This window comes from Phascolarctos cinereus, unplaced genomic scaffold (assembly GCF_003287225.1).
Source record: "Phascolarctos cinereus isolate Bilbo 61053 unplaced genomic scaffold, phaCin_HiC Scaffold_4;HRSCAF=312, whole genome shotgun sequence".
NCBI lineage: Eukaryota > Metazoa > Chordata > Mammalia > Diprotodontia > Phascolarctidae > Phascolarctos > Phascolarctos cinereus.
The window spans coordinates 221589808-221603261 of record NW_027555847.1 but is presented as its reverse complement, the minus strand read 5'-3'; positions in this window follow the sequence as shown (position 1 = coordinate 221603261).

The window sequence follows — 13454 nt, the reverse complement described above, 5'->3', positions numbered from 1 at the left end:
CATAAACTTCTCTTATTTATCACTGATTTAAAGAAAAACACAAAAACCACAAGATATGTATATTTATATAGATTAACTTTATTTTTAATGTATGTACTGATTTTAAGATTAGCTGGCAGTTCATACTGATAATAACCAAAATGGCCTCCATATCTGTAACCCCTTCTGAACTTTGGTGCTCATTTAATATGAGTCTCTTACTATTATTGTCCTTAATTATACAGTTGTAGGTGGTGTGTCTATTACTCTGCATCATGTCATAGTCTTCCTACATTTTAAGAATTCATCATATTTCTTATGATGGAATAATACTGCATTATGTTCTCATACCATAATTTGTTCAACCATTTTCCCACTGTTGAATATCTCCAGTTTTGTTTTGTTTTGTTTGCTATTATAAATAATGCTGCTAGGAATATTTTTGTGTAAATAAGTTTTTTCATCCTGTCAAAACTTGCTATTGGGTCAAATATATTTGTAGCTCCTATTATATAATTCCACATTACTTTCCCAAAAGGTTAATATAGTTAATTCACAATTCCTCCAGCAGTATATGAGTAAAATGATATAACCACATCTATGCTAGCATGACTTTTATTATCTTTGCCAATTTGGGCATGAGGTAGAAGCGTAGAATTGTTTTCATTTCTAATTCTTGGATTATTAGAGTTTTTTCATGTGGCTATTGAAAATCTGTTTCTTCTTTTGAAAATTTCATGTTCTTTTGACTACTTATCTGCAAGAAAATGACTTTTGCTCTCATAAATTTACGTCCGTTCTTCATAGATTTTGAACGTCAGCCTACTATGAGAAACATTTAACTGAAATTTTTTCCTCTTCTTCTTATTCTGGGCATGTTGCTTTTTGTTGTACAAAGGCATGTAATTTCTATACAATTACATGTTCATTTGCCTCATAATTTTTAAGTCACAACTGATTAATAATTTTTCTATTCTCCACAGTTGTGAAAGATATAGTTAATTATTCTCCATTTTAAAATGCCTTTTAAAATATCTGGATTGATCCATTTGGTATTCATGGTAGTGCATGGTATAAGAAACTGATCTGTTCTTATTTTCTGCTAAACTACCACCTAGTGTTTTCATCAGTTTTTGTTGATTAATGAATATTTTCCTCAGTATTTTGTGATCTTAGGTTTCTTGAATACTAGACTACTGTATGCATTTATTGCTAACTCATTATTATCCAATTTGTTCCACTGATCTAGTTTTCTCTTTTTCAGCCAGTAACAGCTTTAATAACTACTATTTTAGAGTAAAATGTGAACTCTGGCAATGCAAGTCCTCCTTTTTCTTTTTCATAATTTCTTTTTCACAGATAAGGCTTTCTCCTTTTGAGATGACATGATAAGAGCAGAAAGATTTCTGGGTGTTGGAGTCAGGGGACCTGGGTTTAAACCCCTAATTTTCCACTTACCCCTTGTAAATCCAGGGCCACGTTACTTGACTACACTAGGCCTGAGTTTCTTCATCTGTAAAATGAGATTTTGACTAGATTAGTTCTAATGTCATTTCCAGCTCTAAACCCCTCATCCTATGATCCTGTAATCTCTGTCGCTTTTGACACAGTTGATAATTCCTTCTTCATGGGTCATCTCTCCTCCCTTTGCTTTCGTGACAATTCTTCTCTTCTGGTCCTCCTTCTTCTATTCCTTTTCAGTCTCCTTTGGTAGGTCATTACTGATGCAATGGTATCTCTTAAGACTTTGGCCTAAATGCTTGATTTCTCTCTACATTCCTTCTCAATGATCTTATCATATCCAATGGATTTAATGATCAATTCAATGCAGATGACTCCCAAATAGACATACCCATTGCTTATCACATTCCTGAGCCCCAGGCCTCCATCTCTAACAGCCTGCTGCATAATTCTACCTACAAGTCCTCCAAGCAACTCAAACTCAACATGTCCAGAGCAAAATTCATTACCTTTTCCCCTAAATCTTTTCCTCTTTCAGATTTCCCTATTTTTGGTGAAAGTACCACCATTCTTCTAATCACCCATGTTCACCATCTTAGAGTTGTCTTTGAATCTCCATTTCCCAATCCAGTTGTCAAAGTCTTGTCCTATTCCACCTCCCCACCTCTCACATCTGTACCTTTCTCTTCCCTTACATGGTCATCACCTTACAGACCCTCATCACTCATCCTCTGACTCCATAAGTACCATGACGGGACTCCTGGGCAGCTAGATGACTAAGTGGATAGAGTATCAGGCCTAGAGTCAGGAGGACTAATTTTCTTGAGTTCAAATATGGCCTCAAACACTTACTAGCTGTGTGATCCTGGGCAAGTCACTTAACCCTGTTTGCCTCAATTTCTTCATCTATAAAATGAGCTGGAGAAGGAAATGACAAACTATTCTAGTTCTTTGCCAAGGAAACCCCAAATGGGGTTATTAAGAGTCAGATACCACTGAACAACAACAAATGGGACTCCTCACTTTTAGTCTCTGTACTTTCCAATTCATCCTCAATATGTTTGCCAAAACAATCTTCCTAAAGTCCAGGTCTTACCATGTCATGCCCCTACTCAAGAACTTCAGTAGCCTCCTGATGCCTCAGAGGATCACAGATCTCCTATAGCTGGAAGGGCTCTCAGACACCATTCTAATCCAAGCCCCTCACTTCACTGGTAAGAAAACTAAAGTCCCAGATGGTTAAGTGACTTGCTAAAAGTCATGAATCTAGTAAACATTAGAAGTAGCCTTTGAACCCAGGTCCTCTGAGTACATACTGCCACTGTTCCTTCCACTATACTGTGTCCCTCAGCTTAGAATTCAAAGCATTTCAGAGTCTGGCTCCAACCTTTCTACATTTATTTCATATAAACTTCAAGAACTTTATACACCAGCCAAACTGTAAAGCTGGCTTTACACCTGTCATTTCTTGCCTCCAGGCCATTGCCATGCTTGAAATACACTCCCTGGAATACATGGCACTAGCTTTGCAAGGGTGGTAAGCGGAAGATCTAGGGTTCAAACCCAAGTCCTCTGACCCCAAAGCCAGTACAGTACTCTTTCTGTTCCATCATGTCACCTCTAGAAGGATAAAGACTTATCAATGAAAAAGGAAAAGGAAAAAGGAGGACTTGTATTGCCAGAGATCACATTTTGTTCTAAAATAGTAGTTACCAAAACTGCTACTGGCTTAAAAAGAGAAAACTAGATCAGTAGAACAAATTGGTTAATAATGAGGAAGCAATAAATGCATAGAGTAGTCTAGTGTTCAAGAAACCTAGGATCACAAAATACTGAGGAAAATATTCATTAATCAAAAAAGAGCTGTTGAAAAAACTAGACGGAGGCAGTTAGGCGGCACAGAGCATAGGCCCTGGAGTCAGGAAGACCTGAGTTCAAATTTAGCCTCAGACTTATACAACACTTATTAGCTATGTGACTCTGGGCAAGTCACTTAACCCCAATTGCTTCATCAAAAAAAAAAAAAGCAAAAAACAAAACAAAACTAGATGGCAATTCAGCAAAAAGAAAGAACAGATCAGTTTCTTATACTATGCACCACCATAAATTCCAAATGGATTAATACAAATATTTTAAAAGGCATTTTAAAATAGAGAATCAATTAAATGTGTCTTTCACAACTGTGGAAAAGAGAAGAATTATTGATCAGTTACTGCTTAGGCTCATTAGCTTCCTTTAAGATTGAATTCAGGTGCCACCTCTACAGGAAACTAGTAGGATCTAAGCTTAGTCCTTGACAGGCAAGTAGTGTTTTTGTTTATGTTTGCTTTTCTGTCTTGACATATACATTGTGCTTGATCCCCTACTAGTCTGTTGACATCTCAGTGCCCTAACCTGCTCTCTAAGATGATAAAATTGCAGAAAAGCTGCTGATCTCTATGAGTGGAGGGACTTTCCTCTCCTGGGGAATACCCTATACCAATGTAACCATAAATGCATTCCCTATCCCTATCCCCTGGCTCTGACTCCTTGAAGTTTTTCAGAAAGGATGCAGAAAATGCAGAAGGATGCCCCGCCTCCACCACCACCACCCTCCACCATGGCCACCTTTGACCATTTCAAAATAAAAATCCCTTTTGCTGGGAGGCATGGGGGGAAAGTGGGAGATTTTGTGGCCGAAGAACCTCAGGTGACTGTAATGACTCTTACCTCCTTTGTGTCTTCCTTTATTCCCAGTTTGGCCATGGACTCCAGCATACACTCAGGCCTCTGGTATCAGTAACCTCTAATAGGATGTTTTTGAAGAATCGGCTCTCAACCTGAAGCCCCTTGCAAGCTTCAGAGGCCACTATAAAACTGGAGAACCACTCCCAGCAAGCATGTTTTAAATCTATATGGGTATAGGTGAGGGTGCTCAGGAGAAAGGGACCATGAAAAAATCAGAAGAGATAAAGGCTCGTCATACACAGCATCATGGCTCTGACTGAAGGCCTCCTGTGTATATACTCCCACACTCACAAACACACACTTGTTACAAATACCTTATCAATCATGGGTTCATAGAATCTTTAATCCTGTCTCTTTTGTTATTTTGTGCTGTCCCAAAACAAAAGCCATTTTCATTGCCCAAAAAAGTAGACTCAATCAATTTCTTGATGTCCTATAAACACAGGGCACATGAGGGACAGAAAGTATAAGTTAGTGTTCTTGATGGTAGAGTCAAGATGGCAGCATGAAAGCAGTGACTTGCTTGAGCTCTACCCCAAACCCCTCCAAATACCCATAAAAAAATAGCTCTAAACAAATTCTAAAGCAGCAGAACCCACAAAAAGACAGAGTAAAACAAATTTCCAGCCCAAGACAGCCTGGATGGTTGATCAGAAAGGCATATCGTGCCAGGCAGGTAGAGGAGCGCAGTTCGGCATGGGCGGGCAGGCCCCAGCGAACCTAGAGCAGGTCTCAGAGGACTGAATCATGGGCAGCTGTGGCGGCTTCCAGACTCCTCAATCCACGAATGCCAAAGACAACTTAGAAGGTCAGTGGGAAAAGTCTGTTTTTGCAGTGAGAGAAGAGCTAGGTCACAGCCAGGTCCAGAGCCCAGAGCTCAAAGCATGGGTGCCGGGGCGGTGGCTGTGTTCTGAGCTTCCAGCCCACAGACTGAGAGGGAATCAAGTAGCTGATCAGAGGGGGACTGCAGGGATCTCTTTGCTGGTGCTGAGGCAGGAATCTCTTGCTTTGCCCGTGCTTGGGTCTGGGTCACAGTTCTGGGTGGCAGTCATGGGGTGAGGAGCAGCGTTGGCATGGTGGAGCTTGTAGTGGCAGTGGAGAGGAAACCCTCCTCACAGTTCCAAGAAAAGAAAAGACTGCTTGGCCAGGAAAAGAGTAAACACCTCGACCCTTATCATACTACCTTGGAAGAACTGAAAATTTACAGGTCCCTAGAAGTATCTCTTAAAACAGCTATACAAGCCCCCAAAGCTTGGGACAGGACATTCTCCACATTGCAAACAGATTTTTACCTTAACAAAGAGCTTAAAACTCAAGTAGTTGGCTGGGATCATGAGCAAACTTCGCAAAAAGAGTCAGACTATATTATCTTACTTTGGTGAAAAAGAAGATCAAAACATACAACCAGAAGAAGACAACAAAGTCAAAGCTCCCACATCCAAAGCCTCCAAGAAAAATATGAATCCATCCCAGGCCTTGGAAGAGCTCAAAAGGGATTTTGAGAAGCAAGTAAGAGAAGTAGAGGAAAAACTGGGAAGAGAAATGAAAGTGATGCAAGAAAATCATGAAAAACAAGTCAACAGCTTGCTAAAGGAGACCCAAAAAAATACTGAAGAAAATAACACCTTAAAAAATAGCCTAACCCAAATGGCAAAAGAGGTCCAAAAAGCCAATGAGGAGAAGAATACCCTAAAAAGCAAAATTGGCCAAATGGAAAAGGAAGTCCAAAAGCTTACTGAAGAAAATACTTCCTTAAAAATTAGAATAGAGCAATTGGAAGATAGTGACTTTATGAGAAATCATGACAAGGTAGAACAAATCCAAAAGAATGAAAAATTAGAAAACAATGTGAAATATCCCACTGGAAAAACAACTGACCTGGAAAATAGATCCAGGAGAGAGAATTTTAAAATTATTGGACTATCTGAAAGCCATGATCCAAAAAAGAGCCTAGACATTATCTTTCAAGAAATTATCAAGGAAAACTGCCCTGATATTTTAGAACCAGAGGGCAAAACAAAAATTGAAAGAATCTATCAATCTCCCCCTGAAAGAGATCCCCAAAGGAAAACTCCTAGGAATATTGTAGCCAAATTCCAGAGTTCCCAGGTCAAGGAGAAAATATTGCAAGCAGCCAGAAAGAAACAATTCAAGTATGGTGGAAATACAATCAGGATAACACAAGATTTAGCAGCTTCTACATTAAGGGACTGGAGGGCATGGAATATAATATTCCAGAGGACAAAACAGACAGGATTACAACCAAGAATCACCTACCCAGCAAAACTGAGTATAATCCTTCAGGGGAAAAAATGGTCATTCAGTGACACAGAGGACTTTCAAGCATTCTTGATGAAAAGACCAGAGCTGCAATTGGGTATGGAAATCTGTCTTACCCTACAGGAAACTAGGAGAGGACGGGGACAAGAGAGAAGGGGGAAAAGACCAGAGCTGAATAGAAAATTTGACTTTCAAATATAAGACTCAAGTGGAACATGAAGAGGTAAACAGGAAAGAGAAATCATAAGAGACTTATTAAGGCTGAACTGTTTATATTCCCGCGTGGAAAGATGACATTTATAACTCATAAGACCTTTGTCAGTATTAGGGTAGTGGGAGGGGAAAAATTGTATGTATGTATAGATAGACAGATAGACAGACAGACAGACAGACAGACAGACAGACAGACAGACAGACAGATAGATAGATAGATAGATAGATAGATAGATAGATAGATAGATAGATAGATAGATAGAGGGCACAGGGTGAGTTGAAGATGAAGGGGTGATATCTGGAGAATAAAATTAAGGGGTGAGAGAGGATTATACTAGGAGAAGGAGAAAGGGAGAGGTAGGATGGGGTACATTACCTTGCACAAAACAGAAAAGTTTCTTACAGTGGAGGGGAAACAGGGGAAGGTGACAGGAAATGAGGGAATCTTATTCTCATAGGATTTGGCTTAAGGAGGGAATAACATACACACTCAACTGGGTATGGAAATCTGTCTTACCCTACAGGAAAATAAGGGAGGAAGGGGACAAGAGAGCAGGGGGATGATAGAGAGAAGGGCAGACTGGGAAATGGGTAATCAGAAGGAAGTACTTCTGAGGAGGGACAGGGTCAAAAGAAAGAACAGAATAACTGGGGGGGGCAGGATAGGATTAAGGGAAATAGAGTTAGTTTTTTCACAACATGTCTACTAAGGAAGTGTTTTGCATAACTGCACATGTATGGCCTGTATTGACTTGCTTGCCTTTTCAATGAGGATGGGTGGGGTGGGAGGAAGGGAGAAAATTCCGAACCCAAAGTTTTAAAAACACATGTTTAAAAAAATAATGTTTCCACATGCAACTGGGAAATAAGAAATACAGGAAATGAGGTACAGAAATCTATCCTTCCCTACAGGAAAATAGAAGGGGAAGGGGATAAGACAAGGGTGGGAGAGATAGAAGGGAGGGCAGACTAGGGAAGGGGTATTCAGAATGCATGCCATCTTGGGGTGGGGGAGGGGCAACATGGGGTGAAAATATGGAATTCAAAATCTTGTGGAAGTAAATGTTGAAAACTAAAAATAAATATATTTATATAAAAAAAATAATAAGTTAGCATCCTTGTCCTCTAAAGGCAACCTGGCTGGGGAGATGAGCTGCATATAGGTGGTAGGCAAACACCTATTCAAGGTGGAGAGGTTTATAGAGAGCTTTCTAGTTTGCAAAGTGATTTACATCTCTATCGTATTTGATCCCCACAACAGTCCTGTGAGGTAGATACTTGTACTGTCCTCATTTACAGAGTCCTTAGAGGACAACATAGTAAGTGTTAAGAGGCAGGACTGCCAATCTTACTGACTCCAAGTCCAGGGCTTTCTTTACTTTATGTTATGCTGTTAATTGAGCTTCCTCTCCTGGGCAGGATTCTATTCTAAGATATACCTGATAGATGGTCCACCCAGCTTCCTTTTAAACACCTCTAGGAACAGCAAATTCACTACCTCACATTCTGTGGTTTCATCTAGATAAATGGTGTCTCTGTAACTTCTGTCCTCTGCTCTGAGACCCTCTGGAGCCACACAGAACAAATTTAATCCATCTTCCACTTGCTAGTCCTATAAATATTTGAAGACAACTATGATATCTTTCTCCAAGTCTTCTCTTTTTCAGGTTAAACATTCATATTTCCTTCAACAAGTCCTTGTATGATGGTTTCCAGATTACTCACCATCCTATATGTACTCCATTTTATGTTAATGTCCCTCTTAAAATGTGTTGCCATTAATTTACATTTTTATATACACACACACACACACACACACACAGGAGCTGAAATGGGTTGTGACCAGGAAACAGTACAATGGCACTGGTCACCATGCTACTATTAACACAGTCTAAGAGACAACTTTTTTGACTTAACTGTTAGGCCGGTTGCTAAAATCCCCAGATCTTTTGCATATAAATGTCTAATCAACCATGTCTTCCCTCATCCTACACTTCTACTGTTGTTATTGTTTGTCCTTCCTTCTCAAAGAGGACTGACATTAGGAAGGTGATGCTATGACTTGCAAGTGAACTAGATTTAAGTGAGAGAGGGCTGTGTAAAGTCACCAGCCTCACTTTCCCCTCCAGAGCCATCTGGGTCCAGTGGCAAGATATAGATCAGGATGACTGGAAATGGCTCCGGATACAGTGGTGGACCTTGGCCTTTTTACGTTAAGGTCTTTAACAAGTCTCAGTTTGACTGAGGCAATGCCTATTCAGTGATTAAGGCTAGGTAAGAAATGAGGCAAAGAATGGCCTCTTTCACCTAGTCAAAAAAACCCCCAACAACTTAGGGTTTCAGGCCTTCAGAGACACCAGATACAATTACTATTTACAATCACTCTGAGCTAATCAGGGCCCAAACAATGACCCAGTGGGGCTTCGCCTGGGACCTACTACTGACCTATCCAACTTATGGGTAGGACTTTATATTTATACCTATTCCATTTCATTATCTTAGTTTTTATTCATCATACAAGCCTGCTGAGATATTTTTGAATATAGATGTCATTCAGCACATTAGATATCCTTCCCAACTGTGTTATCTGAAGATGTGATAAACATTGCTTTCTTTGACTTTCCTAAAACTTGATAAAAAATACTGAGAGAACCCAGAACAAGCCACGAAAGACCTCCCTCCAGGTTGACATCACAGAATCATATATTTGGAGCTGGAAGATACCTTAGAAAAGTCATCTGGTCCCAGCCTTTATTTTGGGAGACATGGAAACTGAGACGCAGAGGATTAAGTGATTTGCCCAAAGTCATACAGAGGCAGACATAGGATTTAGGATTCCAATCTCAACACTCTTATAAACTGTCAATCAGCCAAAAAACAGATATTAAGAAGTGACTACCTGTCAGGCAACATACTAAACTCCAGGAATACAAAAAATGGCAAAAACAGCCCTTGCCCTGAAAAAGTTTACATTCTAATGGAGAAAATGATATAAATAACTAGTATATATTATATATACATACACACACCTAAATACACACATGTATATACAGAGAGAGAAGGAGAGAGAGAGAGAGAGAGGGGAAAGCACTTGGGGGGGACTTCCTACAGAGGTGGGATTGGAGGTCTTTTTTCAAAAGATAAATTTTTATTACATTTTTTTCACATTGCTAAAATTTTTCCCAGTATTTCTTCTTCTCCACCTTGACAGTCATCCCATATAACAAAGACTATTTTTTTTAAAAAGAAAAAAATTCAGCAAAACTGATCAAATATATGTAATTGTTCCACATCCACTGACCTCCCACTTCTCTTCTCTTTGGCTATGTTTGTTCTTTGTCATTTTGCAACATTTAATTTGGACTGTTTTGTGTTGGTGGTTCTTTCCGTTTATATTGTTGTAGTTATTGCATGTGTTGTTTTGTGGTTCTGCTTACTTCACTCTGCATCATATCATGTAAATCTTTCTATGCTTCTCTATATTCAACACAACCATTGTTTCTTACAGCACACTGACGTGCCATTACATTCATGTAACACAGATTGTTAAGCCACTCCTGAATCTTAGAGCATTTTGTTCTCAGTTCTATGCTGCTATAAATATTTTGGTGTATACAGGGACTCCCTTCTTATCAGTGATCTACTTGGCTTATATGACTAATAGTGGAACCTCTGGGTCAAAGGGAATGGACATTTTTAATGCTGATTTTTTTTTTAAACAAGCCTGGGTTCTCCCCATCTCCCCCAGGCTGGAAGAACAGGGACTTTTTATGGCCCAATCACACCACTCTTCAGAATGGGAGCTTTGACCTACTCCATTGTTGACCTGGGCTAATTTGCCCCTCTTCAGGCAACTTGGTGGCCTCCTACTCCCAGAAGCTCACCATATTGATGCTGGATTTAGTACAGACACCTGATTGTCAAAACCCATTAAATCTCAAAACTCCAGAGCTCAAGAGATCTGCCAGCCTCAGCCTCCCTTGGTGCTAGAAGTACAGTAATGCACTCCAATGACTGGCTTTTACATTAAGTCTTAAAGTAAGCCTGGGATTTTAAGAGGACCAGGTGAGGGAAGAGAACACTCCAGATAGGGAGGATAGTCAATGAAAAGAAATGGAGAATGAACACGGATAGTTGTGCGTGGAGAAGTAGGCCAGTACAGCTGGATTGTAGAGTGGGGGGGGATGGGGGGGGAGCACAAGAAAGAATGTATGGGTGGATATGAAGGACCCAGATTGTAATGGCAAATAGGGGCTTTTATATTTGATTGAATATTTTTTTAATATATTATATTTTATTTGAATAAGGAAACATTGAAATTTAGTAAGATAGTTGACATGGTCATACTTACTTTAGATAAATCACTTTATGTAGAAAATGAATTTGAGTGGGGAAAGACTTGAGGCAAGGCGACCAATTAGTAGGCTATTACAGTAGTTCAAACATACGGTGCTAAGGATCTGAGAGAGAGTGGTGGCTTGTGTGCACACAAAAGAGAATCTATATAAGAGAAGTAGGGAAGCCAGGGAGAAACAAGATCTGGCAGTGGACTGGATATGTGGAGAGGAGTTGGGGATAACACTGAAGGTATGAGCCTTGGTAACTGAGTGGATGGTAATGTTTACAACAATAACAGGGAAGTCTGGAAAAGCAGAGGAGCTGGTGAAGGAAGGGGAAGAGACACTGAGTTCTCTTTTGGACACGGTGTGTTTGAGATACCACCCAATCTTAGATGTTTAGAAGCTAGATGGTGATATAGGACTGCAACTCAAGAGAGAGTGGCAAGGGCTTAGATATACAGTTCTAGAACTTATCTGCACAGATGTTAATTAAACTCACTGGAATTTGATGAGATTATTGTACCACACTGCCTCCCATCAATCAGTGAATTAATAACCTTTGGCTACAGTTGCTAACTATGAACTCACCCAACTATCCACTCCATTTTTTTCTATACTCTCCACAAAGATACCAAGAAAGATTACCATGCTGAAATCAAAATATACTATGTCTTTGGCACTTCTCTTATATCCCATTACAAAACCAACAGAGGGGCAGCTAGGTGGCACAGTGGATAGAGCACCGGCCCTGAAGTCAGGAGGACCTGAGTCCAAATCTGGCCTGACACCAAACACTTGACACTTACTAGCTGTGTGACCCTGGGCAAGTCACTTAACCCCAACTGCCTAAAAAAAAAAAATTTTTTTTAAATCTATCCAAAACTAACACAGGGTCAAATTGAGACACTGTCCTTTCACGTTGCTATACAACAGTCTTCTGCTTCAGAAAGGAGATACAACTGAATCCTGATTCTCTTGTTTTGCCCACTCTTTGGCTGTCTATAGCATTTTCTGCCATCTTGATATGATTATACATGGTCTCATATTTCTGAGAGCTACATGTGAATATCCTTTTCTCCTTCCCCAAAGTTTTAACTTTCTTGAGAGCATGGATTATATCATTTACTTCTATTGTAATTCCCCCAGAGTGCCTGACATCTAAGTACTAGATATTCATTGAAGAAAATTATAATCGATAGTCATCTCTGCGCCACCCCCCACCCAATCCCCGACTGATTGCAGTATGATGAAGCTTAGTCTAAGAGATAATGCCCCAGTCCCCTTATGGTGATTATTCACAGATAAGACATATATTTACTATGCATCCTAAAGCATCATCTGCTACAAGAATGTTAACTTGACAGGAAATATAGCTTCACAACTCCCATTTCTCCTCTCCCCTAGGAGGGATGCATCCCCAAATCTTTGGGGATGGCACCTTTGCAGCTGGCTATTATTCCTGTATTTGGACAGTGCTCCTGGCTCAAGATGAATTTGAGGCCTTCACAGCAGTTGGTTTACAAAACGTGAACAGGCTGACAGGGTCCAAGGCAGGTACTGAAACAAGGGTGTGAAATTAAACACCTCCATGGAGCCAGAGTGAACTTCACACTTGGAAGTAACAGGAAAAATAACAGTTATGTGGCTAACAGTAAAGGCTACTGAGGCCAAGCACATGTGCCTCTGATAGTTTCCATAATAAAACAAAAACATTCACTCAAGATGAAATTCTTTGAGTTTTAAAAAAATTCACATTTAACTTTAATTAAACTAATAAGGGAGACTTTGATGAAAGCAATGACCCTAACTTTTGAGACTGATATCCAGGACAATATTAAAAACAACCATGTCCTCTTTGGTGTATCTTTCAGGCAAAATTGTAGGCTTTATAAGAATTCTGTTCTTAACTAAAATCAAAGTGAAAATTTCATACACTTTACCAATACATTCTTGCAGTGCATTTTCTTTTAGCCCAGAATTGCTAGAGTGGGAAGGGTGAAGACCATCTCCAAATTAAAACTGAATGAATTTTTTTTTTACATTAGATTGTAACCAAGGACTCTCTTTTTAAATATCCATGTCCCCAGTACTTAGCACAAGGCCTCGAATATAATAGGCACTTAATATTTACTACTGACTTTTATAGAAACTACCATGAAAGTTCTGTATCTTCCCTGAAATTGTAGGAAAAAATATTGACTGTAGGGTCAGGTTATACAAGGGTAATGGTGTGTACTATTAGACCTACGTCTTCTCCTTTAGGTACAGAGATAAGAGTACTGAGCTTAGGTGGGAATGTCCCCCTACAGGAAGTGTTCGGCAAGCTTGGAGGCGGGATTCATCTCCAGATGCATTTCTGTGAAATCATGGTCTTCTCTAAATCTCAAGTCACCCATTACACCCCAAAGCAAATGGCCCAGCTAACACTTTTGAGATATGACTTAAGCAGGACTG